The sequence below is a fragment of the Venturia canescens genome, chromosome 9 (genome assembly GCF_019457755.1).
Source record: "Venturia canescens isolate UGA chromosome 9, ASM1945775v1, whole genome shotgun sequence".
NCBI classification, from domain to species: domain Eukaryota; kingdom Metazoa; phylum Arthropoda; class Insecta; order Hymenoptera; family Ichneumonidae; genus Venturia; species Venturia canescens.
The window spans coordinates 18,175,769-18,188,994 of record NC_057429.1 but is presented as its reverse complement, the minus strand read 5'-3'; the positions used below and the strand labels follow the sequence as shown (position 1 = coordinate 18,188,994).

Below are 13,226 nucleotides of genomic sequence, written 5' to 3'. Positions count from 1 at the left end.
ACCAAAAGTAGTCTCCAGCCTGAGAACGGATGGAGAAAATCCTCCAGAAATGTTCGTCCTGCACGGGAAGAGGTTGGAAAAACTGGTATTCTTTCAAGCCGCTACGAAGTCAGACGTAGTGGAGATAAAAGAGTGCCGGTGGGGAGTTTTCGTCGGGAATTTTATGCTCTCCGAGATTGTAGCTTTGACCGTTTGTCGATTTCCAAGCCTCTCGGCGATGAGCTCGTTGAAAGGGTGACGCGCGTATGGACCAACTCGAATAATTGAAAAGCGTGGTGAAAACATCACTTTTTCATCCCAAATTGAATTCGTAGAGAGAAAATAAGATTCTGATATGAATGGAGACAGTCGGAGCCGTCGAACTTGGACAGATTTTCATCACCATCGTTCCAGTCCACCATTGTGTTTGGCTGTTGACATTGAATTATCGTTTCACGCCCTCAGCGGCTGTGAAATGTACTTTTTCATACTCTCCTTAAATGCATTTTAATGGCTCTACGACGTATATCCTAACGGAGCGTATCCAAAAGACTTCAATAATAATGAGCTTCGGGATACTAAAGAGTCGCTCCCAGGGATTTTTTCCTTTTAGATCCTCCGACATTCGCTCTCTCCCTCTCTCTCTCTCTCTCTCTCTTTCCTTCTTCGATCTCCCAGCCGCCTCTCGTCATGTTGTAAGGAGCTTTCGCGAACGGAGCTTTCCAAATATTTCGCGTTTCCCCTCGAGCGCCGACGTTCTCGAGGGTGAAAGCTCCCTGAACTCTCAATGTATTGGACGATCCGTTTCAACTCTATAAATTCTCATCTCAAGTATTTCGATTCCTGTGGCCATCATTTATTCTTTTATTTCTAAAGATTCAAAGGCTTCATTCCCTCTAGTAAATATAGGTGGGTCCATTAAGGCTGTTTTATCGAACAAACTTTAATCTGCGATTCCCGTGTGCTTTCTTCGCGGATATTATAAAAATCAATGAGTACAATTTTTTCCATAATTTCGTGCAAAAATTGAAACGTTACAAATCTTGATGCAACTTCGATCGAGGACATTTAACGACTCTCAAATCGATCAAACAAACATTTGCCTGTCGACACTTAAAAACGAATTCAACGAATGGAAACCCGCCCAGAATTTTTTCCATTATCCCGCGCGAATGGTTGATTTTGGCAAATGAAGGATTGAAGAAACGTGTTCGGAGCATCGAAATTGGCCTTCGGAAGCATCGACGATAAACGGTATGTACGAAGAGTTTTACAGCAGGAAAAACACGAGAAGCAACAAAACGATAAAGTCGTTGGGCTAGTTCAGAATGTTCCATTTCTCGTATATTGAACCGCGAACAGTGAAATTGACGTAGGGGACTCCGTGTGTGGCAGCAGCAGCCGAAGGGACAACCGTAAAAATCGTCCGCAGATTCTCATTTTCTCCTATATTTTCGCGTTCGAGCGTTATTTCGTCCCGATAAAAGACGATGACAGAGACCCATGGGAGAGGGACGAGAGTTCGTCGAATATGCGATAGATTTATCGATCGAATAATAAATACGGCGCAGGGAAACATATACGACGATTCACCCAGTTTACATATAAACGAGCTTTTTTTTGTAACTTCCTTCAATGTCGTGTATTTTTTCGTTTTTTTTTTCAGGATCTCGCGAATGGAATTTATCTCGACGCCCGTCGACAAATGTGAATACAGCCCTGACAGACTGCTAGTCACCGCGAGAGATCAAAATTTTCAAAGAAGATAACCAAGCCCAAATGCAAATGAAACAAAAGCATCGGGCCGGGCGAATAAGCTTCCGTAAAAGGCTTTTCCTCTATGCAGAATTTCAGCCATTCGAAATTCGGTTCCATTTAATAAAAAAATAAAGACAAAATAACTTTCTCCATTCGGTTCCACGAAAAAACGACCAACCATTATCGGACATCTTCCAATATCGATTCATCCACGGTTGAAAAGAAAAATGTAGTATGAATAGAAAATGAATTGAAAATCGTAAAACCAGAAACAAATCGGTTGGCAAATCTCTCCCACGAAAATGCACTCAACGCATAAATATTCCAGCGAAATATAAACAGACGAAATAATTTGAACATCATTCGCGGTAAAAGCACTTTCGCGCATAAATGTTTTGATGGCAACCATCGGCTCGTAAAGCAAGGAATAGAAGTGATAAAATGGTGATCCTCAAATTGTGATCTGTTTTGTTAGAACGTTCGACGAATAAGAGTTTTACTATGACGCCGAGAGCGAATGTAATATTAATTTCGTGAATAAATAAGTGCATGATTATGTTCATCGGAGTTTTCGAAAGTTGCCCTATTAATTAACGGGAGAGAAAATGAGTATGAAACTTTAGGTCCTCGCAGATAAGGCTTGGGGTTGGTGAAAAAATCGACGACGCAGCAGCCAGGGAGAAGGAAAGGGAAAACGGAAGAGGAAAGAGAGCAGGCGACCTTTTCGCGGGGATGATCACACAGCTACGCGAGGGGACGTAAATTGGCCAGGAACGATGACCGAGAAAACTGTCAGCAAAGTGTTATCCAACATCTACACTTCGTTTTACTGTATTTAAAAAAAAACACAACGCGATCGCAAGTTATTTGCTTGAAGGGTTGTAAAAGGAGGAAAAGCGACCACACGCGATCTCGAGGTGAGATGGAAGAAGAAAAAGGTGACAAAAGGATCACAAGATCATCCGGTGATACTTGGAGATCGAAGGTGAAGTGGAAAAAAACATCGATCACTGATAGGGAAATCCCTTCCTGACCTTTTCCGAGCATCAAAACCTTCCCCGTCCAACTAAACAAACTTTATTCGGCGAAAAAAGTTGACGCGGAATTAAGGAGGGGGAAGGTTCGTAAGTGAAAGAAAATAAAGAAAGTGTAACTCGAGTTTTGATGCGGGAGGGTCAGAAAAATTATTGGATTTGTTTATTACGAAGAAAGAGGTGCGAAGCAAAGTTTAAATCTGGGCCGAGCCTGCGATAGTTTTATGCGTCGAGCAGTGATGAAAAACACAGCTGATAGAAAGGGCATAAAATGAAGTAACTTTGAGAAGATCATGAAAAAGAAGAAGCGCTGAAAACAAGTTTTTGTTTCGAGTAAATCTGTGGTTATGGCCATGGAAATAACTTCTCCTTGGGAACGAAAAAATGTTGTTTCCAACATTTTTGTATCGATCGAGGGTTCTGTAAACGTAGCGAAAAAAGCGAACTTTTTTATGAGCCACTGATAAAACTTTCCTGCTCCAGCGTTCCTTTCTAAATCCGCTCATTTACTTAATTATTTACCAACGTACGAGGCAAACTACATTAAAACCTTTAAGAGTTGGGGAAAAAGAGCTGCGAACTTAAAATGCTATCGGTAATGTTCGGCTATCGGTGTAAAAAGCTTTCTCCGATCCACGCTTAAGTACCTTAAAGTATTGAGTCACAAAGCTTTCCGTGTTGCCAGCAGTCGAGACCGATTAAACTTTCACGTGTATCTATTCTCAGCTAGAAATAAAGTATCCGTGTTTTTTCCTGATCAATTTGCAGCACTCTCGGCTACTGGGAAACGAAGCAAGACGTTTTTTTATGAGCTGCTTCGAGGCCCACGAGCCCAGATCACTTTTTCATGAATACTACAAATCCACGCGATTCTCAGGCTCTCCCAAATGCTGCGAATTATTAACAAAGTTTCGGAGAGTATTTTGATCAATTTTACTGCAGAAACTTCGCTAACACTAAACAGGAATCCAGTGTCTTGGCTCTGTTCAACGAAAACTTGAGAAAATAAGAGCGTCCGACGACGTTTCCAATCGTAAACACGTTCGAGAGACCAAGAATGGACGAATATTTTACTTGAGTGCTTTGACCAATTCTCCTTTACGAATGGCAACGATAACACTAAATAAGACAGCAAAAGCTTGGCCGCGCATCGAATTCTCAAGAATATAACATTCCCCGATGCTTCTAATATGAATAAATGTTGAAAAAACTTCAACTCGGGATAGGAGAGCATCGAAGTTATATTCGAGAGGCAATCTATCGAAATGCTAAACAAATATTACTTACGAGGACTATTTGTTTGTTTGGAAGTGCATAACTTGGCTTGCAAACAGTCCATAACTCATGGTACACACATTCGAGGTGCTATTGGTAAACTAATATGAACTAATATAACAACACTCGTGCTCAAATTGCAGGAAACATGGCCAAAGTTAGGGGCAGCAATCGATTTTAATTGCGTGCACTCCTCGCCCATTTTATTTTTGAATGAATCCTCTTTCAAGGTTCTCACGGTCAATCGAACTGCTCGCCCCTTTCCATGAAAGAATGATACTGAAATATTTTATTACGATGAGATAAAATTTGATGCCAGTTGCCCCATGACCCGAGTCGTTACGACGAAATTATTTGGCTCCAAGTTGGTCTACATGCAATTTTCATGGTTCGATTCACTAAACTAGTTCACTCGCCATACAGCGAGGAAAAGCTTGTCAAACGAGCCAAGCTATCCATCGAATGAATGCAGATTCAGTGTTGAACGAATAAATTCTTATTCTCAGTGAATGTACTTCGACCTTCAATTGACGAATGTCAAACGCGAAACTTTACATACCCTTGAGGTACCTTCCTTGAGGTACTAGAATCACTGGCCAATTTCGTTTCCATGTATACGTACAATATAAACATTCGTATATAGGTATAGAAACATAGAATAACGCTCTGTGAATGGAAGTGCCTGGGGTGGCTTGACTGACGTCGCAGAGTCTCTCTCGGTACGTGAGAGCTGCGACGAGTATACACACGTGAATACTTGACAACTCGCATCCCAAAAATGACCCAGAACCAGAGAGATCGTTCCTCCGCTTCGTGGATTCGGTCCTCGAAAAATGTTGAAAAAAGAGAGTATCAAAACAGCTCGGAAACAATCTCATCGATCGAGTTCGGAGAGACGGCAGGTTTACTCTCGAATATAAACAAGTGTGAAAAAGACTGAATGAGCGGGCACGTTTTTCATTGAAAAGAATGAGAGTGCTGAGTTGAACGACAGTCGAATGGCAAGTTTACGTAATAACCATTTCCGGTGGATCGTTCCGAGGCAACGTTCGAAAGAAACGACAATCGTTTAATTAACAAATTGCCTCGATTTATTTTTCACAGAGTTTTAGGTCCCAAAAGAGAGGGAATTTAATGGACTATTTGCGAATCGAATTTACCTGTGCTGATTGAAGTTACTCGTCCGGGAAGGCGGACATCCGCGTTTAGCTGTGCTCGCTTATCGATGACTCCAAATGTAAATCGTTCGTTGTTATTGTTAGTACACGATAAAACCGGTGAAACGTTGGGCTTTTAGAGGCTGCCGAGTGTTCGTTGTTTAACGGTAAAAAGTGGAGAAACGGCACACCCTCACGAGTCACAGTTTATTTGTGTTATTGCTCGATGAGGCTGAAGGGAAGTACTGAATGGTGAAGGAATATCCGCGTCGAGAGGGTCAGCCTGGCACGTGATGATGCTGGAGAGGCCGAGTGGCGAACTGGCGCTATCAGTCCGTCGAACCGAGAGGCACGCCGCGCGAAAATATCGAGGTACGCGCGGGTAAGGACGAGAGGATTACAGTCGCGCGAGGAGCTTTCAGTTTGCCTCGAGCTTTAGCGGCGCGTCGCGCTGCTTACGGAAAATCGTCGTTGTTGGAGGGAGTTCGTATCGAGAGAGGGGCGAACAAGCGCGCGCGCGCGCAAGGAGCTCGGGCGCGTTGCGCGCTCGCGCATCTCACGATCGAGGGTAGAAAAACGCCTGAGCGCGCCAAAATCGCTCGTTCTCGGATACCCGAGCACCTGAGCTTGACGGAAATTGCCTTACCAACGAATTCTCCAAGTTTTTTAAATCCCATTCCCAAATCAACTTTTCTACCGCATTCAAAATTACCGGAGTTCGTGCAAACAGCTCCTCCGATCGTTCTTGTTTTTCAGATCGGAGCCCTTTCTTCCTTTACCCATTCAATCAGTGTCTTTCCTTCTTGAAACGCGTCACTGACGATGCGAACAACTTTTCTTGCTCCGCTTGTTCGATTGTTCGACTTTAATTAAAGAATTTTATCCTGATCCTTCAATTTCCAAGACCAAACGATGAGTATCTCGAAAAACTTATCGATTTTCGTCAACTTTTGATATCGTTTTATCAGGAAAGGATACGAGTAGAATCCGACACTGGGCATGAAGTGTTTTCGACGTGATTCTCGAAACACTCCTTCCCGCAGTCGAACCGGACCCATATTTTCTCAAACTTGTTCGCGCAGAACATCCGTCTTGGCGAGACTCTCGGTAGACGAGGCCAGATATCTCGCCGAGATTTTTTCCCCCTTAAGTTCCGCGATTGTTTGCTGATGTGCGAAGAGAACGTTTCGCATGCTCGTGGATCCGAAACTCCTTCAAGGCTCGCCTTGAAAAATCCGAGATCCCAAAATCTTCGTAACTTCGAAGTAATAAATTCTAGTGCTCCGACGAGCTCCAACGAGCTATTCGGTAAAAGTAGAATCGCCGAATGAATTTTCTGCCACCTCTCCATAGACACAAATACAGAAAGCAAGAAATTTCAATTCGTTTTTAATCATCACTCCACATAACCAGGCTCGTGTGAAAATGATTAAACAGAAGAAATCAAATTGCTGGTTTCGATGAATCTCTCTCGTCGTTTCCGATACAAACTTCAAGCTGAGTCACGTGATCCAGTTATCTCTGTAAAGCAATGGACTTTCAAGCTTCCCGGAGCACGATATAGAGCAGAAGAGAAAGAGCGAATGAGAGAGAGAGAGAGAAATGGAGTAAAAGAATGGAAAAGATAGAATGAGATAAAGTCAGTGCTCTGTCCTTTCGCATCGATTTACCGACGACGTCAGGGCGCACGCGTCGTAGTTCTCTCCAAACATACACATCCCTTTCTCTTTTATCGTCTCCATCATTCCTCCACACCGCGAAATTTCAACAATATATATCGCGAGCGTGTGCACGCCGCATTGGTGAATGCGATTGTGGCCAGAATCCACGTTATTCCACCGATGTAAATACAAAAATCGGATCAAGCTGCTCCGATCGAGTTTAAGCGGTGCGAAGGACGAAAAAGTTGTGAAATTCGAAAAAAAAACGTAATTTTCCATTCATTTTAGCCGAAGGACCGTTTACGAGAGAATGAAAATGGAAAATTAGCCAATCGCGTGCACCGACGAGCGACCGTAGGCGTCGCCCGCTACTGCTGCATATCCGTAGAACGTGGAGAACCCACCCGATCGGCTGCTGCTAACGAACAAATATATTTTGAACGATGCTCCAGATAATAAAGAATTAAATGACAAATTTTCTCTTCGGCATTCCCAAGTCCATTCGAGCCCAGAATCTTGCGAATGATTTCCGAGACACCCGGTACACGTGGACGGCCTGCTCGTCGAACTTGGACTGCCTCCGAATAAGAGGTTGGTGCGAAAGGGCTGAAGAGGAATGGACGAAGAAGACCGCGCGGCGGAAGGGATGAAGCCACATCGCTTCCGGCTGGCGAAGAGCAAAGACGGATAGAGATATTTTGTTCTCCCGACTCTGCCCCCTCGATCGCAGCTTCTATGTATAACTTTATAGACAAAAGCTCTTTTATACTAAAAAACAAAAAACCATGTTTTTATTCTTCCAATACGAGGCTGCTTCTACGTTCCAAAATTCAATTTCTCCCGTACCAATTATACTTGAACAATGGAGCGATGTGCGAAAGTACAACAAAAACTGTGGGTGTTTATCAGCGACTTTTTTATATTCCGTTGACCTCAATCCGGAATGATGAAGTGAAAATAGCACTTTTTTTCTCAATCAAACGAAATCGTCCACGGTAGAATATCTCCTCTGTCAAAGGACTTGGTTTAAACATTTTCTGACAGGAAAATCCTCGAATGCGGAGTATTCAGAAGAGTTTAATTAAAAGCTGATACGCAGCCTTTCGAAGATTATTGTTCGTTCGATAATAGCGTCGCTAGTCATGCGATTATCGAGCTCGCCATAAAAGTCGAGACGATTCCTCGATAATTATTATTGATTGGGGATGAATAAGTTCTTCACTGATTCACCGGTGCTTCGGTACATCGGGCGCCAAGTTCCGAACTTTCGGCGTCATCTTTTACCCCGTTCTTGCAGATAGTTTTGGCGAAAATACACGAGGCCTTTTATGCAGATTAATCGATACTCCGTTAGATTCCCGTCTTCTTCCATTGTCGAGTAAATTCCTCGAACACCACAAATCTCTTTACTCTTCGGCGAGTATTCGGTTTCTCGAACTAATACTCGAACAGAGCCAACCGCCGGAAGTACTTTCGAACAAGTAGATAGTGAAATGTTTCTCTCTCGCTGTCTCTCCCGGCCGCTGTTTTCTCTTTCGATTCCCCTGGACCATCCGCGGGGAAGCTATTCATGCTTCAATTCCGGTAGAGCAACAACTTGCGGAGCTTCTCGCGTTTGGGACACGCGGTAAGAAGCCTCGTATGGGGAAACTCATTTCAACTGTAGACGCGCATAGCTCGCCACGAGGGCGAATAGAATTTTCAGGGACCTTCGAGGTCCACGAACTCGAGTGAACATCCTTGAGTTCAATTTTATTGCTACATTTGATTTGCGAAGGTGAACGAACGCCAAGTTTTCTCGCGACGATTCGGCGAGTGAAAACGACCATCGCTTTCTTCAATTCTTCAGCAAACAAAATTTGATTTAAATCAGTTACGAATTCCAGTGACAGAAGCGATTCGGCCGATCATTGGAAAAAGCGATCGAAATGTACTTCGATTTTTCAATAAACACGACGAAAAATCCACTCATTTCGCATAAAACAACCCATTCGTACCTCGATCTCGTCTGTGGCAATGAAAAAGCTGTAACTCGGGTATCTCGAAGCATAGAATAGTTTCGATTGCGAGCTTTTGTTTTGCCATAGCGTATTATATACATAGGAAAGTTGAGGTCGAAGCTCTCTCGCCTTTCTCAACCCCGGACCACGGGAATGTACACAGGGTGACGCGAATCACCAAATATTCTTCGGAATAACTTCATTTCATCGAGTTAACGAGGAAATTCCTCAGAAATGGTGGACTGTCGAGGTCATTTTTGGCTGTTGCCACGTTAGCGAGAAACCGAACGAAGTGCTTCGAGAACTGCGGCGACCAATGAGCACGTGTTTTTCATTTTTTTTTCCTCCAGAACGAAATTGTTGTATTGTCCCCGAAATTATTTTCACTACAATCGATTTTATTTACACTTATCGCCACTCAATTTTAGTCTTTGAAAAATTGTAACGGAGCCAAAAATTGCGATGGCGGTGCCAACGTTTTAAAAACCTGACGACGCCATGGACTCTGCTGAAAAGAACTGCTGGCGAGCCTTAAATTATCAGTTGTGCAATATTTCATTTTCACTACTTCACATGCTAACTTACTCTCGACGTGAAACTTTTCCAGCAGTACTTTTGCAACACTCGACCCATTCTCGTCGAATTTCGTGAAAAATACTCGAACGAAACATGGCCAGGAACACCCTGTAGATGTCCCTTCATCTCCACTGAGCACTGCCTACTTATAATGCTTACAAGAGAGGCAGTTCGATAGGGTCGCATTAATTATGTGCAGAACTATCAAGGGTCCTTATTCGAGATCCTCTTCCACACTTTGCATTCGTTCTATCTCGCTGTAGCACACACGTCTCTACTTATGTTCCGGCTTGACACAGTGAGCACGTACGTGCTCACGGGCCCTAAACCCCGCCCGTGGATCTACGATGCTGTAAAATGCTGGAACTTTCGTTTCTGAGACAACGATGAATATTAATTGAGTTGCAAGTTGACGGGAATGATCATTAAAAAGAAGCGTCAACTTTTTCGCCATATTAAGCTCCTCTCGAAACATTTTATTCGTTTGCAAAATTACGAAACTTGACGATCGTTGCTTGTCATTGGAATGTGCAATGTTCAAAATGCAAGGGTTCGGAATTGATGGAATGGCACTCGGTTGGGTGACCGCCTTGCCGTACACCCGCTCGTATAATTTCGTTTGATAAAACATGCGCTTTAATAAAAGCTCGTTTTCGTCGACAAGTAGAATTATTGATCGACGGAAGTCACAATAGCGATGTCAATCGTTAGGACGAAATTCGGCTGAAAAGTTTCGCGTGCACGGAAATCGTATGACGCGTTTTATCAAGTTTTATCAAGAGATCCTTTAATTATTTTGTTTCCCCTTTGAAACGGAAGTCTGACGGGAGCTTTGCGCGTAAACTCGGACGTCCCGGTGAGAAAAAACTGGCAATAAAAATGGTTTAATAAGAAATATGAAACGATTGAAGCGCCGCAACGCGGCAAGGATGTTTCGGAGAAGTGGGGAGAGCAAGAGGAAATGAGCAAAGAAAGGCTCGAACCGGGACGCGGTAATTCCACCGATGATTCAACTGGAAAGTGTGACGAAAAAAACGAAGCCCTGGGATTCTGAAGTTGATAGCGAATTCTTTACGAAACATTGAAAGAAAGCAGAGCTATGAAAATAAAGAGGAAATTCCTTGGACGATGGAGAAAGCGCGGGAGGACCTTAAGGCCCATTATCTACGGTACGGAACGGACGAGCAGGGATGGCAATAAAACATACGCCCTCGGGGATCGACGATTTTGTAGATACAACGTGCCAATCATCTCTCGTTAGAGATTCTGTTTATCGTCTTATTGGAAGAGTGAAATATCGCGACTGACTGCGGCAGATGCGAAGGTTGGGCAGAAGCGAAAGAGCCTGCGGGGCAGTCGCGCGTCCCGCCTCTCCTCTCCGGCGATCTTCTTTCGTAGAAATAAAATAAAATTGTGAATTTTTATCGCCCGTCTCTCTGAAACGCCGAACAATGAAGCGTGTCTTGTATTCGGGATTTATTGGTACCGAAACGTTAAATTCGCGCATGGTAAAACCGAAGCTCCGATTGTGCCCTCGAGGGATGAGATTTTGTTAAACTTTTTCAAATATTCGTAGCCTCAGTCAGCTCCTGGAAAAATCGAATCTCGAATTAGCAAATTGGCAATAAAATCTTCACTCCCACAGGAAAATTAAAAAATCTTTTTCCTCGTTTATCAAAGCCTGATAAATTGCAACGCAAACTACTTGCCCTGGGAAACTCGCATTCCAACGCTTACGGTTTGATCGAACGTCGATGGTACGCGAAGTTCGGGCTGAAATGAAACACTTCTTCGATTCGAATTCCACAAAGTTTGCTTCATTTTTTTCAACGAGTCACTTTTCACTTCCATGAAAATCGAGTTCGAAAATCACGAGTGTGGAGTCGTAACGAAGTTTTGAAAATTCCTTGAGTCGAGCACGCCAACTGCGGGGCCAGTATTTGGATGGGTGATCGGTTAACCACGTGCTGAGCCGGAGGCGAATTTTCGGTGGATTTCTGAGGGTGGAAAAACCTACTGAAAACTCATTAGAACACGAGCGTCCGTATGGCAACAGATTTTCCACAGTATCCGCGTATGCTCTAGTGCGAATGCGATGCAGAGCAGCGGTGCACGAGAAAAGCCTGGTTACGGGCAACACTCTCGGGAATCTCGCAGGAACTGGAGCATTATTGAAGTGGGTGAAAAGGCGAGGAATAATAATGAATGAGGTCGTAAAAATAACATTCGAATGAATAAAAACTGGTGAGAGAGATGGAGGATTTTTTCGATGAGTTAATTACGTTTTTTACGATATCAGCAATACTGAGAAATATTATTTCTAATTGAAACAAATCGTGAAGTCAAATTGTAATGTGCACTCGGCATCTCGACACTTTTTACGTCCCTCCAACTTCAATACATCCAATTTTTCGTTATTTCGCTCCCTCGAAATTGGGTATTCGACAATTTTTTGCCAAACAGTGGCAAAGCACGTCGTCCTCAGAATCTAGAGGCGCGGCGGCGTCTCGAAGACGAGTAATAAAAAGAAAAATTCTGTAGGCAGAGCGAGTCAAGACGGGCCGTGTATCTTTACTCGAGACTGGGCAATTTTCCTTTAAATGTGAAGTTGAAGTGGCCACCATTTGTAGGGAATTTGTGGGGAAGATTAAAAAATGATTTTTTTTTCGCTATTCACAAAAATGTTTATTAATTCAAAGGGTACGTGTAACACGAGAATCATTTCGAAGGCAAGATGATTGAAAGCTTGTTTTTCGATTGAGCCTAATGTTGAAATCGCGACGATAATTCAGTGTCGTAAATAGCGACATTTCGGTGGCTCACAGTACAGGAATCGCGGCGTTGTGAGGAAAGCGTAAGTTTCCTGTGGGGCTCATTAATAACTGCAGGGTAGTTCAGAAGTTGCAGTAATTTCGACCTCGGTGTAGTGAATTCCGCGTAATCGTTGAAGCTTTGTCGAGCTTACCGCACACGTTTTCTAAGAGCGTGTAGCGCCGAAAAAAGCTTCGCGCGACGTCCGAACATCAGTTTCTCGTGATATATCACTTCTCAACTTTTTATCTTCATTTATCTCAAGACTTTTTCATCCGAATGATGGAAGGTTTTCGGTGAAAAGGAAAAGGGGAATCCTGCTGAGACCTTTTCCGGAGAAGTTCAGAAACGAGTCGACTGCTTTCAAAATACCATTTTGTATGAAAAAAAATTGCTACTGTAGACGTCGTTTTTAACTGATGCTGCCCAAAGTAAAATGGGAGTAAAAAAACTCAATAATATTAGATACTTTAACGGAATGATTGGCTGTTCATTGCTTTGCCGAAAAAGTGCGAACGCAATTAACGTTTTTTCGAACTTCGGCCTTTTCACGAGTCGGCCAGCGAACTTTCGCATCCCCAGGGAAACTGCCATGAATTCCGGTGAATACGGATCCTCAAAGTGAGTTCCGATCGGTCGACCGCGTATCAGCAACTCTGAAAATTTGCCTGCGGTGCAGTGACCGAGAGACAAGCAAGGCTTCGCGGTCAGTGATACGAGTAGACACCGCGACTCCGTTCGAAGCAGCTTAGCGCAGTGAGAACGCACCCAACGCTGTCCATTCGCCCGGGCATACGTCAAGTAAAGGATAAAAATGGAGTTTCCCCGGCACGAAGACTCGCAGAATTGAAAAGGCTCGAATGCTGGGATTTTGCGAGTATACGAGAGAAAATCATAAATTGTGATATTTCGTCGCAGGCGAGTGAAAGGTGTGGAGAAAAAGCAATAAAGCGGAGGACACTATAAAGCCGAAGA

At 43.4% G+C, this 13,226-nt stretch overlaps 1 protein-coding gene across 6 annotated transcripts in view; it reads right to left on the bottom strand.

Annotated features, from left to right (window-relative positions):
• Nucleotides 1-13,226, bottom strand: part of LOC122416312 (uncharacterized) — a 97,153-nt gene that overhangs the window by 50,120 nt on the left and 33,807 nt on the right. The window contains exon 1 of one of the 6 annotated variants that reach the window (XM_043429116.1): nucleotides 5,207-5,579. The exons of 4 other annotated variants lie outside the window; for them this stretch is intronic. The gene's annotated coding sequence lies outside the window, so the exon portion shown is untranslated. Of the gene's footprint in view, nucleotides 1-4,605; nucleotides 4,627-5,206; nucleotides 5,580-13,226 lie in introns of those variants that run through there. One more of the 6 variants, XM_043429121.1, reaches the window with a different exon arrangement.